At 42.9% G+C, this 25219-nt stretch overlaps 1 protein-coding gene across 3 annotated transcripts in view; it reads left to right on the forward strand.

Annotated features, from left to right (window-relative positions):
• The window catches only part of SPTLC3 (serine palmitoyltransferase long chain base subunit 3), a 112178-nt gene that overhangs the window by 26649 nt on the left and 60310 nt on the right, over positions 1-25219 (forward strand). The window lies entirely within an intron of this gene.

A 25219-nucleotide genomic window follows, 5' to 3' on the forward strand; every position in this document is an offset into this window, starting at 1 on the left:
TGTCTTTTCTTCATCTCTGAAATTAGTAGAAGCTTTCTGAACCTGAGCATGAGAATTTCCCAAATATAACAAACTTCTGAACCAGTTTTTGATGTTAAAATATGTAATGTAGAAAATATGTTTATATCTATTGCATAATAAGGGGCTCTTGGGTTACGACCCTAATTGGGAGAAGAATTTTCATCACTAAGCAAAGCGGTCATTAAGCAATACATTGTATGACTATACCTGCTTAGCAGTGACAGTCCCAGCTGCGATCATTAGGCAAAGACTGCTGAGAACAATGCATATTTACTAGAATCAGTAAATATTTATATATTTTTTTGTGAAAATGTAGCTGCAACACATCTAGATTTCAACAAAGCATGTTGCAGGTAACTTAAAGATTAATATTAGATCCCACTCTGTCCCTCCTCATCTTTTAGCTATCCTATTTTGTATTTTAATAGTTTTGTAACATTCCATTTATATAGTTTTATTTGTTAATATTGTAAGTTACCCCGAGGTATGAGTGTGTGCGTGTGTACATATATGTACATGTACGTACATACATACATACACATACTTAAATATATATTATGGTACCTTTGAGTTTGTTGATTCCTGACTAATCCCTGGACTAATCTTCCTGGACTAATCCCTGCAATTTTTTTACAAGATTTTCAGAAGTGATTTGCCATTGCCTTCTTCCTAGGAAAGTGTGAGAATGATTACTCCAAGGCCACCCAACTAGATTTGTATCAAGGCAGGATTAGAATCCATGATCTCCCACTTTTTAGCCTGGTGCCTTAACTGTTACACCAAATTCACTCTCTTCTCAGCCTATTTGCAGATCGATTATCTCATGATCTATTCCAGAAGCTTCCCAAATATTGATAACTGACTGGTATATAGTTCTTACCCAGGTCCTTCCTTTGAAGATAAAGACAATCTTATGCACCTTCAATCATCTGATATTTCATGTCTCTATTAGGATTTCTCAAAAATAAAATCGATGTATAGTTCTTATTTTTTACAATGCAGTGCATCTGTGCTGGAGTTCATTGATGGGCATCTTTGATCATCAGGGAAAAAATGAAAATCCCTTTGGGATTTTGGACAGTGCAGAAGAGAAAGGTGGGAAAAGGTGATGTAAGAGGTGTTTTCTGAAATTTAGACCAATTTTGATCACATAAGAAATATTCTGTTTCATTAGTTTTACTTCTGATTTCCATTCTATATCAATGTCCCTATCTCAGATCATTGCTCTTGTCTCTTTTTATCATCTCTGCTGAGTGACTTCCTCTCCTCTGAGGCTGTTATGCTTGGGACTTCCTTCTTTAACCATCTACTTTCCTGGGATGAAAACTGTGTTGGCAGCGTTGATCATATACAGTACCTGGCTTTACACTTTAAAGCTCAAATGTTTTCTACTATGAGTCCCATTCTTTTAACATAAAATATTGGAATGCTTTCAGAACCTTTCAGCTTGGACTGAAAATGTTCTGCCACAGTCCAAATAATAATAATACTAGTAACACAAACATTATATTCTTAGTGTAAGAATATGCATGTGGGGTATTGGCAATATTGAGGATACAGTTATAAGTGTAAATCAAGCATGGATAATTCTCAATGGAATACAAAGAATGTGGTACTATTTGCCAGGATAAGACTAAAAAACTTCCAAGGAAAATAAATCATTCATACCATAGTCTCTGTCTATATGGATTAATAGTTGCTAATTTGGATGATGAAAATTATCTGGTCAACAAAGGAAAGAAATGGATACTAATTGTTATAAAAAGTTATTTCAGCCAAATACTTTAACCATTCATTTCTCTCAAAACAGCATTATTTTTGGTACTTTCATTTAAAAAGTATTTACATAACATTTTAAAATAGTTTTCCATTATTACCTGCTATGAGCTCATTCAAAGATCTGATTTTTTTTTTCATTTTTGTCACACACACAAATATAAACAACAGAGCCCATATTAATTCTGGAGGTATTTTTAAGCATTTTGAAATTCTTATCTAAGGTCATTAAGCTAAGACTTGCAATCATATTACATGTTCACAGAGGTTGTTTTAATTTATAGGTTTTCTATTTGAAATCTTCCCTCCAGCATAATGGATTAGACTAATGCTAATAGTGGATTAGAATTGGTGTACACAATGGTTGTGCAAAACATTAAAGTCACATACATTTTATGCCTCTGAGGGAATGTTCTATCTCAGTGATTCTTCCATTTTGATTAACAATAAGTTAATCAAAACCACATAATAGGACAAAGCATAAAATATAATCCAGAGCAACATGATATGAACACTTAAAGTGCCAAGAAAAAATAATAATGCAACAGGTCATACCAATTTCAGAAGAGCTGTGAGGAAATCCCCTCCCCAATATTAATTACTTTTTAAAGACAAGCAAGGTTGGTGTCCCACTGAATCTGAGGAGCCATGCCATTCTAAGACACTTGGGCCTTTAGAATCAATTGACTGATTCTATAAGGCAGGAGACCAAGAAAGAAGGCTGATCCTTCTCTTAATGTCCCACTAAATGACATTACCGAAGCGATGGGATCCATTGCATGCTGACCCTGCCACATTTTGCTGAATGGGAAGACCTACCCAGAGATAGATGCTCCTACAAATAAACTGACCCTGCAATGAATTGAATTGAATTGAATTTTTGTGCTAACTTCAGAATGATCACCAAGGACAATCCCATGTAGAGGAAACAGTAATAATCCAGTTGCAGGGTAACTAAAGCTTAAGGGACTAATAACAGGGTTCCCTTGGCACCCAAGATGGACTCTGCAAAACTCTCCAAGTGACAGTTGCTATTAATCTCTTGTTCTGAGAACCAAACAAAGGGATGGCAGTGTTTTTAATGTAGCACGGATATACAGCTATCAGATATCTATCAGATATTTTTCAACGTCTAATATCAGTGTCACATTCTTAAATCTTATAAAATTAGATTTGAAATGGAAGGCGAACAAGTTAAGGACTGCCTGATTAAAAAGGACTATGAATTTTGGTTGTAATGCACAGAATGGAGAAATGGGAGAGAACATGGATAACTGGGATGAAATTCACACTGTGCTATAATTTACAAGGTCGTTTTAAATGATATAGCATTCGTATATGACTCCAGAGAAATTATCAAAAGTGTATAAAGGTACAATGCTGGAAATGTGAAAAACATGAAAGGACATTTTACCATGCATGGTGGACTTGTGAGAAAGGCAGAAAAACTGGATACAAGGTTATACATTGATGCAAATATTTTTAAATATTTATAATATTGAGAGAAAAAACTAGAACTCTTTTTATTGTAATTTAAGGATAACCAATCAGAAAAGTCTCATGGAAGGTTGATTTTATATATGGTAACTGCAGCAAGACTTTGATGGAATACTGAAACTCCCAAAATGGAGGAATGGATTGTGAAGGTGGCAGAAATGGCAAAACTGGTCTGAGACAAAACAATAAGTACTTTGATAGAAGATTGATAACCTTTTATCAATTTTAATGCTGAAAATGGGAAATGTAGCGAGGTACTGATTTATGGATTTGATGATTGAAAAGAGATTAAATAAGGGGCTGGAGGGAACGTTGTAATCTCAAGAGGGAGGAAGAATAAAGGGTTTGTTCCTAACTGTTCAAAAGAAGGTTGGAAGTTGCTTGTTTTTTCAGTTTTGCTTTTTCTTCATATTTGTCTTTTTTACTTACGTAAAGCCTCTTAATAAAATTACAATTAAACAAAGAAATTGGAATTTTCCTATTCCCTGCTATTGTATAAATTACGAACAACTAGTTTAGTATGTATTATTGCCTTACCCTAACATGTAATTTTAGACCCATGTAGTATATGAATTGAAATTGATTCTGTTTAGCAACTGAAACATCCTTTTTCAGTATATAGAGAATTCATGAGACCATCAATTTTTGAGATGAGAATTACAATAATACATAAATATTCAGTTAGCCACTTAATGCTTTTCTTGAGCAACACATTCAAACAAAGATTGCTTCCTTAAAATTGGGAAATTGTGGATTTATTAAAGGGGAGAAGGAGAAATATCTTTCTCTTTAAATAGGGTTCCTTTTTGTTAACTGTTGTAAGTAGCAAATATTCCCCAGTTTAAAATATTTGTTCTTTCTTTAATTATATATTTCTTTGTTTAAGTGGATGTTTTTCATGTAAATAATTATAATTACAGTTTAGCAATAAGATAAAATAGCATTATCACAATAGTGGTGTAAATAGATTGCCAGTAATTTGTTTCTAAAAACCAGAAACAAAATCCTGGTTCATTCCAGCATCTCTGCTGGCAAATGTACTATTGCCATCGGCAACATTTTAAAAGAATATTATTTTTACATTTTGAGTAAATTGACCTGACTCTTATCTTTTCCGAACAATGGTAATTTGGAACATGTTTCTAAATAATGCTTTTGAACTATAATATAAATAGAAGTTGTTAATGTATTACAAGTATGTTTGAGAAGGAGTTGACTTTTGAATTATAGTTTATATATATAGTTTACAACTATAGTTTATAGTTATAGTTTACTTATTTAAAACTTTAATAGTTTTTTTTTAATTTTATGTGTTCTGCCAAGGCTGTGCAATGTATAATCTAATAAGATGAACTATTTCTGTGTCAGAGATCTCAGTTTCATTTGTGGAATAGAAACTAAAAGACTTGTAAAAATTTTATTAAAGTGGACAAATAGCTGGGGTAGCCAGAAGAATATCCATTTATTTTATTTATATCCTTTTTTATTTTATACAATTCTATTTCCCTATCGCAACAGCTGTGTGTGTTGAGTTGGACTGAGACCGAGTGACTGGCCCACACAGTTAGCTTCTGTACCTAACAGTAGGTTAGAAGTTTCAGTCTGTCATTTCTACTCCATTATATTAAACCACTCCATTAAATTGGCTTTGTTAGTATATTTTGGTGTGAATTATAGTAAGTTTGTTTTAATTTACACTGCCAAGGACTTATGTTCTCTAGAAACTTAAATCCTTGTGTCTAAATAGTCACAATTGTTAACCTTGGCCTAAAAAATCTTTTTCCCCTTGTAGCTCCTGTAGTTTACAGCAGTGATATTAAACATCCGGTTTCCCACTAAATTAAGCTGTTGAGTTCAGGAGAAGCCAGCTGATTTGAACTTTATGCAAAATTTAAATGTATTTTAAGTGGGGTGAAGATGGAATCAGTTTCTTGTGCTATTTACTTTGCATCTGGTTCATCTGCTAGGAACTAGCAAAAAGTAGTGTACTCCATCTTTATTCTCCAGCATGATGAATATAGAAACCACCGGTGGGTAATCTCAGCCTTCCTGCTCAGATAAGAGACTGAATCAGAACTTTAGCCACGCCTCCCTCTGGGTGTGTCTTCTCAGTTATTGACTTAGTCTCAGCTCAGTAGGATGCAATTTTCTTGGCTCCTCAGTTAGACTAGGTTAATTAATTAGATTGATTCACTAATTGAAGTCTCTAATTGTGATTTATTCTTTATTGAAATTTGGATTCAAATTGACAAATTTATTGGAATATTGCTCAAGCCTTTTAGGCTTCAACGAGCCTAACAGGCTCCTGTGGAGCAGACTACAAGCCGCTCTGAAGCGGGGCTTTTAGCTCCGATCCAACTGATCAGCGGGAGCACGGATCAGCAGAATAGCTGGCTTGCGGTGACTAGGAGTTCCTCGGAGCTCGGGCAGACCGAAGGGCTTCCTTTTCGGATCGTTGTCGACGCCACGAGGTTCCCTTTGAAGCAGGCGGATTTTCGGATCGCAGCGGAGGCTGTGCGACTTAACAGCAAGTGGTTTTTTTTTTTGACAAACGGGGAAAAGAGGGCTTTAACTATATTGGGAGATCACTTAAAGCCTTTTCCTTCCAGGTGGCCTAGTAGCCTTCTCTTCGCAGTTCTCGGCATGGACGCCATTTTTTAAGACAGACTGCACAGGCGCGGCCGCCATTTTGAATGTGTGTTTAGGCGCAGCCGCCATTTTGAACACGTTTTTAGGCATGGGCGCCATTTTGTAGGGACCTCGTGTTCCTCAGAGCACAATTGGGCCTGCTTTATTTGCCACCTTAGCCTTCTGTGTCAGGCCTCTAACGGGGGAAAATATTTTAATGCTATTCCTGGACAATTCTGTGCGTTATCAAGACCAATCACATGGGCGATCGCCATATTGCATTTGCATTATTTGATCTAACTACTCATTGAAGCTCAGGTTACATTCCTTTCGTTACTTCTGTTAATTTAGCGAGGAGGAATTTATATTAGAATCCACCTGTTCCACTTAGTTTCTGGCGCTGTGCCACAAGGCCTAGACAGGCAGTTCTAGTGAACTGTGTGGCTGTTTGCCATTGTTGTTGTTCAGGGCATGGGTTTTTCCCCTCTCTGACAACCAGATCTGCGTGTTTGGGTTCCCCCCATTTCTGGATATCTCCTACCCGGAATATCCAGACTGCAATGGCAGACAGTGCCTCGCCCCAGGCATCACAAGGCTCTGATATTCCCCCCGCACAAGCAAAGCGCAGATCAGCTGATTTGGAAGCGGGGAGGGGAGAAAAAGGCCAAGACAAAGCACACATCCACCAAAGAGCTCTCCAAGGCAGCCGAGCGAGAGGCCTCAAGGAGATATCAGACGCTGGAGAGGGAATTCTCCAAAACTCAAAGGCTCATGTCCAGTGAAGCTGAAGTGGTTCCCCCCGTTCCATTGGGCCGTTCTCCATTTGAGCCTCCATATGCGCCTTCCCATGAGGCCCCTAGGGCATGGTCTCCTCAGGGGGAAACTGAACAGGTTGGTCCCCCTCGCTCCTCATCTTCCACTACACAACAAGGTCCTGAAGCCACATATACTCCCACTGCAGCTGGGGTTCGTTCTATGGACCAACAGGGTATATGGTCAGATCAGTTCCAGGCGTTCATGCACCATGCATTTACACAATTTATGTCATCCTCTAGGAGTCAATGACCCTTGCAACCGCCACCGCCTCCCTCCATGCCTCCTTCTCAAACGGGACGTGCTACGGTTCCCAGTTCCGGTATCTCCGAGACTTCCTCTCAATTAGGTGAGGAGGGGTCCGTGGACCTCGAGATAGCCAACATGCCCATGTCAGAGGATGAGGAGGCAGCGTCAGAACAAGCGCCAGCTTCTGGTCTATTTGATCCTTCCCTTTTCAGGTCACTACTTATGAAGGCCTGTACTACGGCCAACCTCACTTCGGCACAGGAAGCCAAACCTTCCACCTCCACTACCCAGGAGTCTAATCCTTTGTTTGCAGAGCAGGTAGTGGAGGAGAAACAAATTCCTTGTCCGAATGTCTTTCGCACTACGGTGGAGAAACAGTGGTCCTCTCTGGCCACCTTACCTTCTCCCAATAGCACAGAAAAGAAACTTTTCCATGTTTCTTCTTCATTTTCTTCCCTTTTGGAAGTGCCTACAGTGGACACTCCACTAACTTCATTTTTTTCCACATCCACAATTCCAGGGGATATAGCGGTGGCTCTGAAGGCGGAGGACAAGAAGTCGAGTTCTCCCTCCGCCGAGCTTACCAGGCCTCGGCATGGGCGATTAAGGTGGTGACTTCATCTTCCATTTTAGCAAGGGCATCAATCATGTGGCTCCGCGAACTCCAGGCATTTGTTCCTCCTGACCAGGTGCGCACATACCAGACACTGGGGAAGTTAGTGGCAGCATCTGAATATATGGCAGACGCTTCTCTTGACTGGGCCAGGTACTCTGCTAGATCTATTGCAGCCACAATTGCCTCTCGCAGACTACTGTGGCTGAAACAGTGGCGGACCGGCTTAAAGTCTAAGTGGTGTCTGTCGACTGCCATGTACAGTGGTACACATTTATTCGGTCCGGTCCTTGAACGGCACATAATTGAGGGCAAAGACAAAGGTAAGATTCTGGCACACCCCTCCAAAAAGTTGGATAGGCGGCCCCAGCAGGATTTTTGCAGACAGACTTTCCGTCCCAGTGGTACCTGGGATTGGAGGCAGTCCTTTCAGCTTGGGCAGTCCTGGGAATGGCCCAGAGGCTCGTGATCCTTTCCCCCTAGACAGGATCATCAACAGGACCGCCAGAACACTGGAGCCAAGGGCCAATACCAGTCCAAACGCCCCTTCTGGGGCTGTGGGAGCCATCCTTACAGACGGACAAAGTGACGCCAAGGAGAACTCTCCCATAGGTGGTCGCTTGTCGCTGTTCAGCGACATTTGGGAGGTTACCACCACTGACTCTTGGGTCAGAGAGACCATAAAACACAGTCTCGCTCTAGAGTTCTTCTCAAATCCTCCAGACTGTTTCATACAGTGTCCCATATCAAGAAACACAACCAAGGCAGAATTGATAGCCATGGCCATCTCCCATTTGATAGAAATAAGGGCCATAGAGCCAGTACCCCAGGAACAGAAAGGAGAGGGATTTTACTCCATTCTGTTCATGGTACACAAAACCTCGGGGGAATGGAGGGCGATACTGGACTTAAAGGGCCTGAATTATTTCTTGACTTACAGGAGGTTCAAGATGCAGACCCTAAAGTCCATTCTGGCCAGCATCAGGAAAGGGGATTTCCTTTCCTCCATAGATCTGACGGAAGCATACTTGCACATTCCGATCCTCCCGGAACACCGCAGATTCCTTCGGTTTTGTTACATGCACCGGCATTACCAGTACAGGGCTCTTCCCTTTGGTCTCTCTTCAGCTCCAAGGGTCTTCACAAAAAATTTGGCAGTATTGGCGGCCCACCTCAGGATGATCCCGGTGCGCGTACAATGCTATCTGGACGATATTCTTGTCCAATCTAGTTCTTTCAGGTCGGCTCAGTCAGACCTGGAAATCATGATCAATACTCTTCAGGATCACGGGTTTTCCATGAATTTCAAGAAAAGCCACACAATTCCTACAAAGCGCCTCCTTCATCTAGGTGCGATAATAGATTCAAATCTTTGCAAGGTTTATCTTTCACAGGAGCACTGGATCAGCATCTGGAGGCTTGTCCACCAGGTTCGGAGAGAGAAAGTAGTTCCTTTGGTCCAGCTGTCTCAACAGCTGGGAAAGATGGTTTTTTGCATGGGGATTGTTCCGTGGGCCAGACTTCACTCCAGAAACCTTCAGTGGTTTCTCCTCCCCTTCCAGAAACGGAACCTCAGTTCATCCACAAGGAGGGTGAGGGTTCCTCACCACACCCTGTTATCTCTTCTGTGGTGGGCTTCATCCGCAATGACCAAGGGGACCATCTTCAAAGAGCCTCTCAGACTCACCTTGATCACAGACGCCAGTCTGTTCAGTTGGGGTGCCCATCTCCAGACTCATCTGGCACAGGGTCAGTGGTCCTGGTCGGATTTAGCTCACAATATAAATTGGCTCAAACTCAGAGCCATGCACTTGGCACTCCATCAGTTTTCCTCCCTAGTGGCGGGACAACACGTCCTGATTCTGACAGACAACGTATCAGCCAAGGCTCACGTCAACAAGCAAGGAGGGACCGGTCATGGTCGCTCATGCTGGAGGCTTTGGATCTGGGTCTGTGGGCAGAGTCCAATCTGGGTTCCATCAGGGCGGAATACATATTGGGGGAGGCAAATCGACAAGCAGATTCCCTGAGCAGGGTCACAGTCGACCACTCGGAGTGGCATCTGGATCCAGCACTGTTCAGGGAAATCTCGATCGGATTTGGTCATCCACAACTGGATCTTTTTGCCTCCCCGATAAACTCCCAACTCCCCAGGTCTTTCACCAGGTTCCTGGCATGGGGGGGTGGAGGGAACACTCTCTGCTGCAAGTGGCCGGGGGGACTGCTTTACGCCTTCCCTCCCCTTCCATTGACACAGGCGACCATTCACAAACTGATTCAGGAACGGGCGGAAATAATCTTAATTGCTCCACATTGGCCAAGGCGTACGTGGTTTGCTGACCTTGTGGATCTATCGCTCTCGCCACCGTGGAGGATTCCCCCAGACCGAGTTGCTCTCAGCCAAGGGAATCTTCAACATCCAGATCCACAGTGGCTCCAGTTGGCCGCCTGGCACTTGAGCGGGAAAGTTTAGCTAGGCAATCCTATTCGTCCGGGGTGATCTTGATGATCCAAGACTCAAGGCGCCCCTCGACTAATAGGATTTATGACGCCACATGGAAGAACTTTTGCACGTGGTGCGCTAAGCTGCATCTCAGGCCGTTATCAGTCACCATTCCAAACATATTGGAATATCTTTTGGAAGGTATGAATAAGGGTTTATCACTTAGCACCATCCTCAGACAGGTTGCGGCCCTATCAACGGTCCTTACCTGCGACAACCTGGTTCCTTTATTGCAACACCCGGCATTTAGTGATTTTCTGAAAGGGGCGGTTAACGCTAGACCACCTGCGGTGCATTGTTATCCATCTTGGGACCTACCTAGGGTGTTACAAACCCTGACTTCTCCACCGTTTGAGCCCATCAGGTCTTGTTCACTTCGTTTTGTTTCTCTAAAAGAAAGCTATCACATCGGCTAGGTGGATTTCGGAATTGGCTGCACTCTCAGTTAGGAGTGATTTGTGTACGTTTTTCGAGGTTAGGGTGGTCCTTTGATTGGATCCTTTCTTTATTCCAAAAGTCAATACCTGGTTTCATAGGTCCCAGGATCTGATTCTTTCAGATTTTTGTCCTAATCCGTCACATCATCTGGAGAGACAGTGGCATAAGTTAGATGTGCGCAGGGCTCTGCATCATTATGTTAAGCGAACTTCGGCTTTTCGCAAATCGGAGGCCTTGTTCATGTCCTTTCAGCCCTCTGCCATGGGTCAGAAGGTCTCCTCTTCGACCATTGGTAGATGGATCAGAGCATGCATTGCTCGAGCCTATCTCTTTCAGTCACTTCCAGTTCCTACACACATCACTGCTCACTCGACACACAGTGCAGCCGCATGAGCGGCCTGGTCCACTCAGGCATCGGTCGAGGAGATCTGTAGGGTAGCGACCTGGTCCTCCCCTTCCTCATTTGTAAGACATTACAAGATTGATAGGTTTGCAGCAGCGGATGCCTCGTTTAGTAGGAGGGTTCTACATCAAGTAGTTTCTTCTCAGGGGACACAAGCCTAGACTTCCCCCCCCATAGACATGAGCGGCTTTGGTATGTCCCACCGCTGGATTCTACATTCATCATACTGGAGAAGGGGCATTGTCTTACCTGAACGCCTTTTCTCAGCATGATGATGTAGAATCCACACCCTCCCTTCACGGCAGTCTAGGCAGGTATCATGATATTGGAGCCATTGCGCCAGACTTCATCACAGATGCTTCACCTTGTCAATAACTGGGAAGACACACCCAGAGGGAGGCGTGGCTAAAGTTCTGACTTAGTCTCATCTGAGCAGGAAGGCTGAGATTACCCACCGGTGGATTCTACATCATCATGCTGAGAAAAGGCGTTCAGGTAAGACAACGCCCCTTTTCTATAAAACAGTATTCTAGATTAGTAGATTTCACATTAAAAGCAAGAATGGCTTGTAACTTTTGAGAACCTGGTCCCATTATGCCACCACAAGGCCAGCATGATATAGCACATTGTTTTAGTTGTTTTTCTATTCTTCCAACGTGAAAGCAATTGCTGTAGAATGCTATAAGGTTTATTAGAAAAAGCACTTTCTATATAAAGAAATGGATTTCATGGCTTATTACTTTATTCTATGCATTTTAATTTCTGTAATGGTTCAATACATGGACTGATAGGGATTCTTTGAGGTAATTAAAGAACAGTTAAGGAAGTGGAGGCATATATATTTTCTAAATAAAAAGATAAACACAGAAAGATAAATATATTTGTCTTTCAGTCTGCAGTCTTCACTCCATAGTTGGGAGTAAGCAGTAATTTGAGGATTAGACTGAATAATATGAGACTAAGAAACACGGTCACAGTAACATTAGGAGGAGACACTCAGAATAAGAAGCTGAAGTGTCTGAGTGATCATAAAACTATTCCATGTATATAAGTATGTTCTGAATCTTCACTGAGAGATTAATACAAATTCTCCAGGACATCCTGTCAGAATGATGACATATGCTTCTGTTGTATTTGCTCATTTTGATCACGCTGGAGCAGAGAATGCTACCTGCAAATTTAGGAAACACCTAATATATTATTCATTCTTAATTTGATGATGAATTCTCTTGACTTGTGTTTTAAATAATCATAGTCATACAGATTCCCTGCTAAGTCACTAATATTATAGTGTCATTTGGGAGAATTGCTATCTTCTTCAGCATGAGGATGGATAATCCACGGATTGGGTTTCCTGAAGTCCCTTCTACCCAATAGACTACGTCTGAGAATTAGCCACGCCTCTTGCCGGGTCATGTTGTCCCATTTCTGATTTAGTCTTACACCCAGCAAGACGCGTTGGTTCCTCTCAGCTAGTCAGGTTGTATTGTTCCCTGTATTACCATCCGTGTATTATCCTTCCTCTTCTGTAGAAATTTTTGGTTTATTCTCTTTTGCAAGCCTCAGTGTAAACTGTTCTTCTGCCCTTCTCTCCCTCCAGCCCCCTTGTATCTTCGGCTGCTCAAACCATGAGGCTTTGTTTGTTTGTTTAATAGCCAGCCGAGCCACAGAATTGCCAATTGCTCCAGCTGATCGGCGGAGCTCCGCAGAGGCCCCGAACACTGGCAGATCAGCTGGGCTTCGGCTCGACGACCTCTGTAACCTGCGGATCACCGCGCTGCTGCCGGCCGCCATTTTAGGTGCCCGGTTCGAAGGAGCTGCTTAGGCAGTGAGACGTGCCTTTTCTCCTGCCTTTATTCTTGAACAAAAAAAAAGAGGGCTGAGGGAGTTTTCAGGTGGTTGTTTAGGCATATATAACACAGCAAATTTGCCTGCCCCAGTCCGGAGTCGTCTGGCCTCCAGGCCTCTCCGCGTGCTCGGAGCTGCCATTTTGGATTGCCTGGGGCTCGTTACAGAGCCGTCTGCGTTCCTCCCCAGAGTTCTCTGGGTACGGGGGGTGTCAGTGAAGAGATTCCCTCGTCTTATTCTTTAGCGTGGTTTCTCTGGAAATCTCACACGTGGACAACAGCCATTTGGTGCAGTCATCATCAGTGTCTCACCTCACACGTGGTCGGCCACCATTTTGTGTGTCCCTATCCTGATTATTGGTGCCCTGCTACTTCTGCAATTTGAATCCAGGCACATCCACTTGTCTTTGCCTCAGGCAAATCCACTTGATATTGCCTCTGGCAATACACTGTTGCACCTGGGCATTTCTTTGGACTATTTCTCCTGAGAGCCTTGTCTTGCAACTGCTGCCTCACCCATTGCTGGCCTCCTACTATACTGTGATTCACAGTTACCCCTTCAGAAGCTTACACTGGTTTTACCAGTATTGTATAATTTTTTTGCTTCAGGCCCTAGCTCCCTTGCCTGGAGCCCATACTGGTTTTACCAGTTCCAGCAGTCATCACATTGGGCCTTAGCTCCTATCCTTATTGTGACCCATTCTCAGACTTGTGCTGAAGGGCCTCCAACATGATGGCAGAAGACAAACAGCCCCAGATTGTCTGTGCACCCACCAGTAAAAGGAGGCGCAAACCTTCAAAATTGGAATCAGCAGGGAAGCTGAAGCCAAAAGCAAAGGCTCTATCTGGCAAGGCTCCGTCCAAGGCGGCAGAAAAGGAGGCTGCCAGGAGACATCAGGCCCTAGAGAGGCAAATTTCTAAAGCCCAAAAAATGACTCCAAAAGAGATTAATCCTACTGCTACCTCTGAGAGCTCTCTATTCGGGCCTCAGATAACAACTACAGCTCAAGTCTACAGGCCTTTGTCCCTGGACACTATGTCCCAACAAAGGTCCATCAGCCCCATGGTCCCAAATCCAAATCCTAACTGGGGGTCCCCTACCTGATCCTCAACCTGGACCCTCAGCCACATTCATTCCCACTGCTGCTGGTCTCTGTCCTGAGGTTTCTCAAGCTCTTGGGCCGGAGCAGCTACAATCCATGCTTACTCAGGTTTTGGAAAGTATTGCCTCACTTCAGAGGCCCCAACCTTCGACCTCTTCTCAGCACCATTCTGAACCCCCAGATTACGCCTACTCCATTCCCTCTGATCAATCTTCTCATGATGGAGACTCATATTCTGATGTGGAGGAATCAAGGGAGCCTCCCTAGTCAGAAGATGAGGATTCACATCAGGAACCCTCTCCCTTTGTAGGTCTATTTGATCCCACCCTGTTCAACTCTATTATGTCCAAGGCCACAGCTGCGTCCCAAATTGCGCCTGAGCAGGAAACACAGCCCACCCCTTCCACCAATCAGTCACCAAATCCATTGTTTTCTGAACCCATGGTGACCCAACGGCACATACCATGCCCTCCCTTCTTTGTTAATACAGTAAAGAAACAATGGGCGAACCTTGGTGCCTCTCCTGCTCCAGGCACCTCCAATAAAAAGCTCTTCAGTGTTGCCCCATCCTTAACCAACCTCCTGGAGGTTCCGACTGTGGACATGTCTCTGACTCCAATTTTTTCTCCCTCCACCATTCCTGGGGATATGGTGGAAGCATTAAAAGCTGATGACAGAAAATCTGAGTTTTCTTTACGCAGAGCACACCAGGCATCCAGCTGGGCAGTGAAGGCCTCCACTTCAGCTTCCTTCTTTTCAAGGCCTTCCATCATTTGGCTTCGAGAGCTTCAAGCCATGATTCTGCAAGATCAGGTGCCATCAGACATTGGGTAAATTGTTGGCGACGGCTGAATACACGGCCGATGTCACACTACATGCTGCCAGATTTTCAGCCAGGGCAATTGCCGCTAATGTTTCTACTCGACGATTGCTGTGGCTGAAACAATGGCGGGCGGATTTAAAATCCAAATGGCGCTTGGCCACCGCTCCTTATTCTGGTGGTCAATTGTTTGGAGAAGCTCTTGATCCTTATTTGGTGGAAAACAAGGATAAGAAGAAGGTGTTAGCCCACCAAGCCAGGCGGGCGGACTGCAAATCTACTCCATTTTATCGCAAACAGACCTTTCGCAACACTCCCAGCTCTGAATAGTCCCAGCCACAACGCTTCTTCCCTCCCAGGTCAGACCGTCAATCGGACCGCTTTGGTCCCAAACCCAGGCAACAATCTCAGTCTAAATGGCCCTTTCGAAGTATGGGGGGGCCATCCCTTCAGGAGAAACAAGTGACTCCAGAGAGTCATTCAGTGTCCGAATCCCTCAAACCCATTCAAAAAAATCCTCATAAAGGAGGCCATTTCTCATCTTATAGACATACAAGCCATGGAACCAGTCCCATCCAATCAGAGGGGACAAGGTTTTTATTTGGTACTCTTTGTAGTACCGAAGGCCTCGGAAGGATGGAGGGCCATTCTCGATCTGAAAAGGTTGAATTCTTACCTGGTTTACAGAAAATTCAAGATGCAAATGTTGCAGTCCATCTTGGCCAGTATAAGGAGGAACGACCTCCTAACATCGATCGACCTCACGGAGGCATACCTGCACATTCCAATTCTTCCACAACATCACAGATTTCTCAGATTCTGTTAAAGATCCTATCACTATCAATACAGAACGCTTCCCTTCAGCCTGTCATCCGCTCCGAGGGTATTCACAAAAATCCTGTTGGTTCTAGCCGCTCACCTGAGAATGGTCCCCATTTGGATTCAGTGCTACCTGGACGACATCCTTATTCAATCGGTGTTGGTTCAGGCAGCAAATTCAGACGTAGCCCTGACCATCGGGGTACTCCAGAACCACGGGTTTTCTGTGAATTTCCTCAAGAGCCAGTTGGTTCCATCCACACGGCTTCTTCATCTGGGAGCAGTGATAGAAACAACACATTGCATGGTCTACCTGTCCCCGGACCATCAGGTCAGTATCAGGGCTCTGGTACGTCAGGTACAACACGCCCGGGTTGTTCCTCTCATTACTCTCTCCCAACTCTTAGGCAAGATGATCTCTTGCATTTTCATAGTACCTTGGGCCAGGCTACATTCAAGGACCCTGTAGTGGTTCCTCCTTCCCTTTCAGAGGCGAAAGCTGACCTCCTCCAACAGGCCAGTGAGTGTGACACCTCCAGTATCGAATTTGCTTCGATGGTGGATGTCTCAGTCTGTAGCCAGGGGCTCCAGGTTCAAGGAACTGTCATGGATTGTTCTCACTACCGACGCCAGTCTCTTCGAATGGGGAGCTCACCTCCAGTCCCAGATAGCTCAGGGTCGCTGATCCAGGGAGGACTTGGAGCACAATATAAACTGGCTGGAGCTCAGAGCCATATACCTGGCATTGCGTCATTTCAGTCTCAGGGTGAGGGGTCAGCACGTTCTTGTCCTCATGGACAACATAGCGGCCAAAGCTCACGTGAACCATCAAGGGGGCACCCGGTCCGCATCGCTGATGACGGAGGCTAGACTGCTATGTTCATGGGCAGAGATCAATCTCTCCTCTATCAAGGCGGACCACATTTCGGGGGCAATCAATGAACAGGCGGATGCCCTCAGCAGGGCAATGGTAGACCACTCCGAGTGACGTCTGGACCCAGCACTATTTGTGGAGATAACGAGCAGATTCGGTCAGCCAGCTCTGGATCTATTCGCTTCAGCAGCGAATTCGCAACTACCAAGATTCTTCTCCTGTTTTCCATCACTGGGGACAGAGGGAGTGGACGCCCTGCACATTCTGTGGCCCCAGGCCCTACTGTACGCTTTTCCACCTCTGCCTCTCTTGCCCGCGGTTATCCGCAAGATCCTGCGGGAGAGGGCAGAGGTCATTTTCATAGCTCCGCATTGGCTGAGGCGCCCGTGGTTTGCCAACCTCGTGAGTCTGTCTGTGTCAACGCCATGGAGGATACCTTCAGACCGCATAGCGCTCAGCCAGAGAGTGCTCCAACACCCCGAGCCTCAATGGCTCCAGCTAACCGTATGGCACTTGAGCGGCGACGTCTGATTCAGGAAGCTTACCCTACAAGGGTTATTGATATGATCCAGGCTTCAAGACGTCCGTCGACCAATAGAATTTATGACTCCACTTGGAGAAGCTTCTTTACTTGTGCTTCCAAACGTCATATAGATATGTCATCCCTCATGGTGCCACGGATCTTGGAGTATCTGTTGGATGGGATCGACATGGATCTCTCTCCAAGCACCATCAAGAGGCAAGTTGTGGCCCTCGCCACGGTGCTTTCATGTGAAGACTCTCTAGCTCATCACCCGATGATCCGTTCCTTCATAAAAGGGGTAGTCAACACTAATCCTCCCACTATTCATAGGCATCCCTCCTGGGATTTTTCATATGTGCTTCAGGCCCTTACTGGGTCGCCGTTTGAGTCCCTTAAGACTTGTGACCTGAGTCTTTTGTCCATGAAGATAGCCTTCCTGGTGGCTGTGACTTCCACCAGACGCATATCCAAACTGGCAGCGCTCTCTGTCAGGGAGGATCTATACGTTTTTATATCGGATTGTGTGACCCTTCGGCTAGATCCAACATTCGTCCCCAAGGTGAACACCTTGTTTCATCGTTCCCAGGAGGTTGTGTTGCCGAGTTTCTGTCCTCGGCCGTCTCATGACCTGGAACGCAAGTGGCACACTTTAGATGTGTGCAGAGCGTTACGCATTTATATTAGGCGGACCGCTGCCTTCCGTAAGTTGGAGGTGCTTTTCATTTCCTTCCATCCTTCTTCTATGGGCTGAAAGATCTTGTCGTCCACCATTGGCAGGTGGATCAATGCCTGTATTGCCAAGGCATACCATTCTCAGTCCTTGCCCATTCCTTCATATATCACTGCTCATTCCACCCGCAGTGCTGCAACTTCTGCGGCCTGGGCCACTCAAGTGCCTATCGGGGAGATCTGCAGAGCAGCGACCTGGTCATCGCCCTCCCCGTTTATACGTCACTACAAGATCGATAAATTTGCGTCTGCTGACGCTTCTTTTGGCCGTAAGGTGTTGCAAAGAGTTGTGCCGTCTGCAGAATCACATGCCCTGTTTCCCCCCCCCCCCTTTAGGGACAGATGGGCTTTGGTATGTCCCAATCCATGGATTATCCATCCTCATGCTGGAGAAGAGGCGTTTTCTCAGCATGATGATGGATAATCTACTCCCACCCTTTAGTGACTGTCAGGTCCTGTGATAGGGGTAAGGGAACCAACGCGTCTGACTTCGTCTGCTGCTGCTTCGCCTTCATCGGAACTGGGACAACATGACCCGGCAAGAGGCATGGCTAACTCTCAGACTTAGTCTATTGAGTAGAAGGGACTTCAGGAAACCCAATCCGTGGATTATCCATCATCATGCTGAGAAAAGGCTTTCAGGTAAGACAACGCTCCTTCCATGCTATTCCTTAGAATACTGTTTGAGATGTAAAGAATGAGGTTTCATTTAATTGTCCTTGAGAAAGAATTAATTAGTCACAACAATCCTTGTTATTATTGCAGTTGTCAACTCAGCTGAACAGTAGTAAATTTATAACTGTTTGGAATAAATTAAGCCATGTGCCTCTCAATATTCTGTGATGTTTGTCAGCCTTTTGAGAAAGGCTAGATCAAGAAACAGAAATCTCAAGGATTACAAGAATGGTGTTACTGTTGTAGGATAAAATAACAGAATTTTAAAAGACTGCCAATGTTTTCCTTTGCCCCACTTATACCAAATAGATGGGGCTATTTTGAGTTTCTCTCACACCTTCCTTCTTCCCAAGATCAAGGTGCCTTTTATTTTCTCTTAATGGCTCTTCCATAACTTTGTCAGGATTATTTCTGCATTCCATTGTTGGAATGCAATTGAAAAGGGTTCTGGGCTTCTATTGATGGCAATTCTGACTCAATCTAGTAACTTTACCCTGTGGACAGGTGCCCTTAGGAAAAGATGGTCCCTCAGTTATCCAGGCCCGGAATCATGAGGGACTTTAAAGGTAGCAGCAACTCATTGAATTGTAACTAGTGTAGTACTCAAAGGACAGGTGTTGCTTGGGTATATATTTGAGTTGCTGCATTCTGGGCCAGCTGTAGTTTCTTGTTTTCTTTAATATTTTATTAATTAATTAATCATTTTTTAAAAAAAATAAGAAAAAGAGAGGACAAACTAGCAAAAAAAGAGAGAGAAAATGATGCAAAATTATAAGTAGACAAATTGTAAATAGGCAAGGGAGTTATCAAGATTAAACAACTAATCTTAAATATATGGTTGATAAATTAATCATAAAAATAAATGTATTATATTGATTTATCTGAACAATATCAAAAGGATGTGAATCTTTGAACTGAACCCTCACTATTTTGTTACTTAGATGTACAGAAAAGGTGACAAAAGCTACCTTATCTAACATTTTCCTGCAGATGCAGCGTCCAATTTTCAGCACACTTGAGTGCCATTTCATGTGATCAGACATAGGAATTGGGCCCAATTAGTGATTGTCATATCCATGTTAAGTGTGTCCTGCCATCTTTGTTTTGGTCTTCTGAGTAGGCATTTGCCATCAGTGTTAACAGTGGTTGGCAATGCAAGCAACGGTGTGTTTTTCCCACGTTTTCCCATCTGCTGCAGTCTAATACATGTGCTGTGTGGTCAAACAGGGAAAGACCTAATGAGCAATGGGACATATGCATCTACATGGCATGTAGAGAGTAGTTCAGCACTTTTGGTAGTTGGACAGCACTCGGCACCACATAATTCTACTGGGTGAATCATCATTCTATACCAGCTATGCTGACTCAGGAATTCTGGGAGTTGAAGTCCACGAGTCATAAAAGAACCGAGGTTGCCTACCCCTGTTCTATACGCTTTCAATTTTAAGTGAACTGCCGTGTGCCTATCACAGAGTATTCCAGTAATCTCCTTCCACCACAGCCATGTTGCATTTACCCTTGTGTACTTCCCCAATAATACTGCCATTACTTTGCAGATGGACCCTGAGTAACGGAAGGAGTTTGTCTTTTATTAGATCTTCACCAGTGATCTGAATGATGGAGGTACTTGAGCTGGTCTCTTGATACTCGGTCTTCTTGATATTGTGGTGCAACCAGTTTGGCTATGACAATCACTCTAAGTCTGACACCATGCTGCAGTTCTTCCATCATGGTAGCTGCGAGCAGGACACTGTTTGAGTAGAGCAAAATCCAGCAGACATTGTGATACACATCTTGCATGATGATATCCATGACGAGAATGAACATTCTTGATGCTGAGCCTTGATGCATACCAACTTTCATAGGAAAGCTGTTAGAAAAACCAATAGTGCATCTTACTGTGCTTCTGATATTAATGTAGAACATCTGGGCTCATTTTATGAGTAGCTTGGGCATACCATGGTACATAGTGCCTACCACCTCAGCTGATGCAGAATGTGTTCAAAAGTCTTCTTTTAGGTTGAGGATTGTCCAGGTATACTAGGTTAGTTCTTTTCTCTATGCTTCTCCATGAGCAGGCGAGCCACAAAAATAGTTGACACTCAAGCCTTTGACATAACCACACTGATTGATTCAATGATGTCATGGAGGTATTGATTAAGGATCCACTCAAAAATTTTCATTGTGTGTGACAGGACATTATGTGTGAATTGGTCAATAGTTAGAATGATCTGCAGGTTGCCTTTATTCTTGAAGCAAGAACTCTAATATTCATGGCCCAGTCAAGCAGGCACACGGTCACAGACCACCATAGCACTGAATAAATTTGTCAGCCAGTCAACTGCTATGTTGCAAAGTTTTTTCAGTTTCCTGGTATCTACTGGATTGTCCAAGCCAGGTACTTTCAAATTCTTCATGCTGCTGATAGCTTTGACGATCTCTTCAGGTGAAAAAAGCAAGGTTCTACATTTAGGCAAGAAAAACCAAATGCACAAGTACAGCATAGGTGGCACCATGCTCAATAGTAGTAACTGTGAGAGGGACCTCGGAGTCCTAGTAGACAATCACCTAAATATGAGCCAGCAGTGTGCTGCAGCTGCCAAAAAGGCCAACACAGTGCTAGGCTGCATTAACAGAGGGATAGAATCAAGATCACGTGAAGTATTAATACCACTCTTCAATGCCTTGGTAAGGCCACACTTGGAATACTGCATCCAGTTTTGGTCACCACGATGTAAAAAGATGTTGAGACTCTAGAAAGAGTACAGAGAAGAGCAACAAAGATGATTAGGGGACTGGAGGCTAAAACATATAAGGAACGGTTGCTAGAATTGGGTATGTCTAGTTTAACGAAGAGAAGGACAAGGGGGGACATGATAGCAGTATTCCAATATCTCAGGGGCTGCCATAAAGAAGAGGGAATTAAGCTATTTTCCAAAGCACCTGAAGGCAGGACAAGAAGCAACGGGTGGAAACTAATCAAGGAGAGAAGCAACCTAGAACTAAGGAGAAACTTCCTGACAGTGAGAACAATTAATCAGTGGAACAGCCTGCCTCCAGAAGCAGTAAATGCTCCAACACTGGAAGTTTTTAAGAAGAGACTGGACAGCCATTTGTCCAAAATGGTATAGGGTTTCCTCCCTGAGCAGGGAGTTGGACTAGATGACCTCCAAGGTCCCTTCCAACTTTACTACTATTACTAAATGCACAGGGCTGGGCCAGCATTAACTAAGTCATCAGGAATTGGTGGGTGTAAAAAATTGATATTAAAAGATTTCATCAAAGTGCTGCTGCTAGCATTTCAGAATTTTAAACTTCAGTCGTCATCCTTAACACACATGCAGTCTTCCATCTCTTTTATTGCCTTGACACACATTTTTGCAAATCAATAGAGCATTTTCTTGCCTTCCTTTGTGTTCAGTTGATGGTATAAGTCCTAGCTTGTGGCCTCAGTGACAGACAGCCTTCTTTGCTGCTCTTCTTGCAGTTATCCACTTTTGTCAGTTTTTGTTGGTTTTCTGCAAGTGACAGTTCTTGTAGGCCACATTCTTTCCTCTTTATTCATCTTGCTCCAAGCTGATTACTAATAATTTAATTTAATAACTTCAATATGTGTGCCTTTTCCATGGCAGCCCCCTGAAGTTTGGCAGGCCTCTACCCTTTTTAGCCTTCCATAAGGCTTTGAAAATCTGGCTTTTTCCCCAAGCTCTGGGAGAAGACTGGAAAACTGTATGTTAGAAGGTTTATTTGGTATCATTTCGTTTTTGTTGTTTTTAATGTTTTAATCAATTTTGTTTTATAGTTTTAATATGATTTTATATGTCTTTTAATTTTTGATTTTAGCATCGCCTAGAGTTGGGTGAAAGATGGGTGGCGGTATAAATGTAATGAATGAATGAGAAAGAAAAAGGCAAAAGAAAGAGAGAGAGAGAAAGAAAGAAAGAAAGAAAGAAAGAAAGAAAGAAAGAAAGAAAGAAAGAAAGAAAGACTGTTTGTCTTAGGATTGTTGCTGTAATATACATCAATTTTATCATATCTTAAAGCTGTCTTTCAACAAATGTCACCATATCCCAATTTATTTATTGTTTTATTTATTTATATTTCCTATGTCTAATCTACCCATCTCCCTCAGAGGGGCTCTTGTTCCATTTGTATAGCTGTTCATTTCAAACCAGTGACTCTAGGTATGAACAGTCACAAAAAGAGGGAAACAGTTAAATAAAAAATAAATTAACAATTAAATTCAAATAGCAGTCAAGAGATATTATAATCCTTAGGTGTCGACATAACTAGGAAATGGGGGCACCTCAGACGCTGGGACCCAGATGAGGGACATAACCAGACTTTCAAGGCCTTCCGAAAGGCCAACAGAGTCAGGGCCTCCTAAGCTCAGAAGGAAGGATGTTCCAGAGGGTGGCAGGCACAATGGCAGGAAAGGCAGATCGCCTAGTCCCCACCAGCCAACATTTCAACATTAGATTATGGCTACCTGCTTGATTTTTTTTAACATACTGCAAATTTAATTCATGTATTGTAAAACTGTAAGATGCCTGTATTTTCAGCATAGGAAATTGATTTGCTTAGTTCAAATCTGAGGTAACATTGCACCTTATAGTCAGAAAAAGACCATTTCTAGAAAACGTCCTTCTAACAGATACACAAAATATGAAAATAATTATGGAATTATTTACTTCAGAGCTTATATCCAAAAGTACCATATCATGAACTTTATCATTCAATCAGCAAATTATGTCCTCTCATCTTACTTGGTTTATTATGTGCAAAATGCTTCAAGAAGTGAGTTTTTAACAAAATCAGCTCCTGTGGAACAATTCCTCAAACTTGTAACGTTATGTGGCTTTTTAGCATGTTATGGCAGTAATTAGAAATTATACTATTATCTTTATGTTACCCAAAGTATTCTAAAGAAGGAGTGTTGTTGTGAATAAGTGTTTGAAGTACAGTGCCTGATCAACCCACAAACATAATTGAGAGGTCTGAAAGCCACCTATTCACATTCTTTTTGTGTGTGGAAGACCAAAAGAATATTAAAATGTCAGTATCATTTATCAGCATGGTCTCTTTCCATGCATCAGAAATCTTTAAATCATCACAGCATGCAATCATTGCTGGTCTAAGTATGAAATAATCATATTTCAGCTGTCACGAATCTACCCTACATTACAGAGTCATGAATATTATTATTCATTATCAGGTTCCAGGCCTTTAGAAACTGGCCTCGTGACTCTACCTTTTTTTTCCTTCCTTCCTTCCTTCCTTCCTTCCTTCCTTCCTTCCTTCCTTCCTCCCTCCCTCCCTCCCTCCCTCCCTCCCTCCCCTTCTATGAAATATGATGGCTTTTTAAAAGAATTTAAATACTTTTATTTTTTATGTTTTATTAGTGTAGAGTCTAATTATTCTACCATACTCTTATGCAGTTGACAATTCCAAGTTTATGACTGTTCTAAGTTACTGTGGCTGTATGTTCTGAGCATGTTTTATGGTGATTTGTAATTATATAGTTGCTGAAATTTTTGTTTTGTTTTGTACTATGTTTTGATAAAGTTACTGAGATGATAATGAAGATGAAGATGATGATGATTATTTTGCCTTTTCTTCTTTTCAGTTGAACTTTCAAGCAACCTGTCAAGCAATCTTCGTCATAAAAAGGCTTTTTGTTTCTTTGTACTTTATCTGTGAGACTTACATCATCATCATCATCATCATCATCATCATCATTATTATTATTATTATTATTATTATTATTATTATTATTATTAATCATCGCACAGTCAGCCAGATGTTCAGAATGGATTTGGCATTTTGTCTACCTATCGAGTCCTTACCCAGGACCTGGGATAGGCAGATGTGGATGTTTGATGGTATTACAGATATCGTCGCAGGATGGAAGCAGTTCCTAGTAAGGCCGCCTTTTGCAATTGACTAATAGCGAATTTGTCAATGCCAATGGTGTTCAAGTGGTGCTCCAGTTGTTTTGGGATTGCACCCAAGGAGCCTATGACTATTGGTACTACCCTTGCTTGCTTTTGCCACAGTCTTTCTATTTCTATTTGTAGGTCTTTGTATTTTGTTATCTTCTCCAGTTCTTTCTCTTCTATTCTGCTATCTCCAGGCACTGCCACGTCCACTATCCAGACTTTTTTGTCTTTCTTATCGACAATTGTTAAGTCTGGGGTGTTATGTTGCAGGTGCTTGTCTGTTTGAATTCTGAAGTCCCAGAGCAGTTTAATTTTATCATTTTCTATGACTTTCTCTATTTTATGATCCCACCAGTTTTTGCTTACAGGCAAATGATATTTTTTGCAGATCTTCCAATGCACCATTGTTGCTACTTTGTCATGCCGCTGCTTGTAATCAGTCTGTGCAATCTTCTTGCAACAGCTTACCAAGTGGTCCACTGTTTCTTCAGCTTCTTTGCATAGGCGGCACTTACTATCTGTTGCTGTCTTCTCAATTTTGACTTTGTATGCATTTGTCCTTAAGGTTTGGTCTTGTGCAGCCAGAATTAGTCCCTCGGTCTCTTTCTTCAATTTTCCTGCTCTTAGCCATTGCCAGGTTTTATTATTATCTGCTTTCCCAGCTATTTTTTTCATGTATTGGCCATGTAGTGCTTTGTCTTCCCATGCCTCTATTCTGTTCTTCATTTGGTCTTTCTTGTAGGCCAGTTTGGTCTCTCCAGTAGTTAGTAAGCCTTCCTGATATACTAATTTCAGTGCATCTTCATCATTGTTCTTCAGATATTCTTCCAAAGCCATTTTTTCTTCTTCAACCATCTGATGTACTTGTAGCATTCCACGCCCACCTATTTGCCTTGGTAGATAAAGTCTATCAATGTCACTGCGTGGATGAAGGGCATGATTCATTGTC

This window comes from Crotalus tigris, unplaced genomic scaffold (genome assembly GCF_016545835.1).
Source record: "Crotalus tigris isolate CLP2741 ecotype Arizona unplaced genomic scaffold, ASM1654583v1 scf7180000023639.2272817, whole genome shotgun sequence".
NCBI lineage: Eukaryota > Metazoa > Chordata > Lepidosauria > Squamata > Viperidae > Crotalus > Crotalus tigris.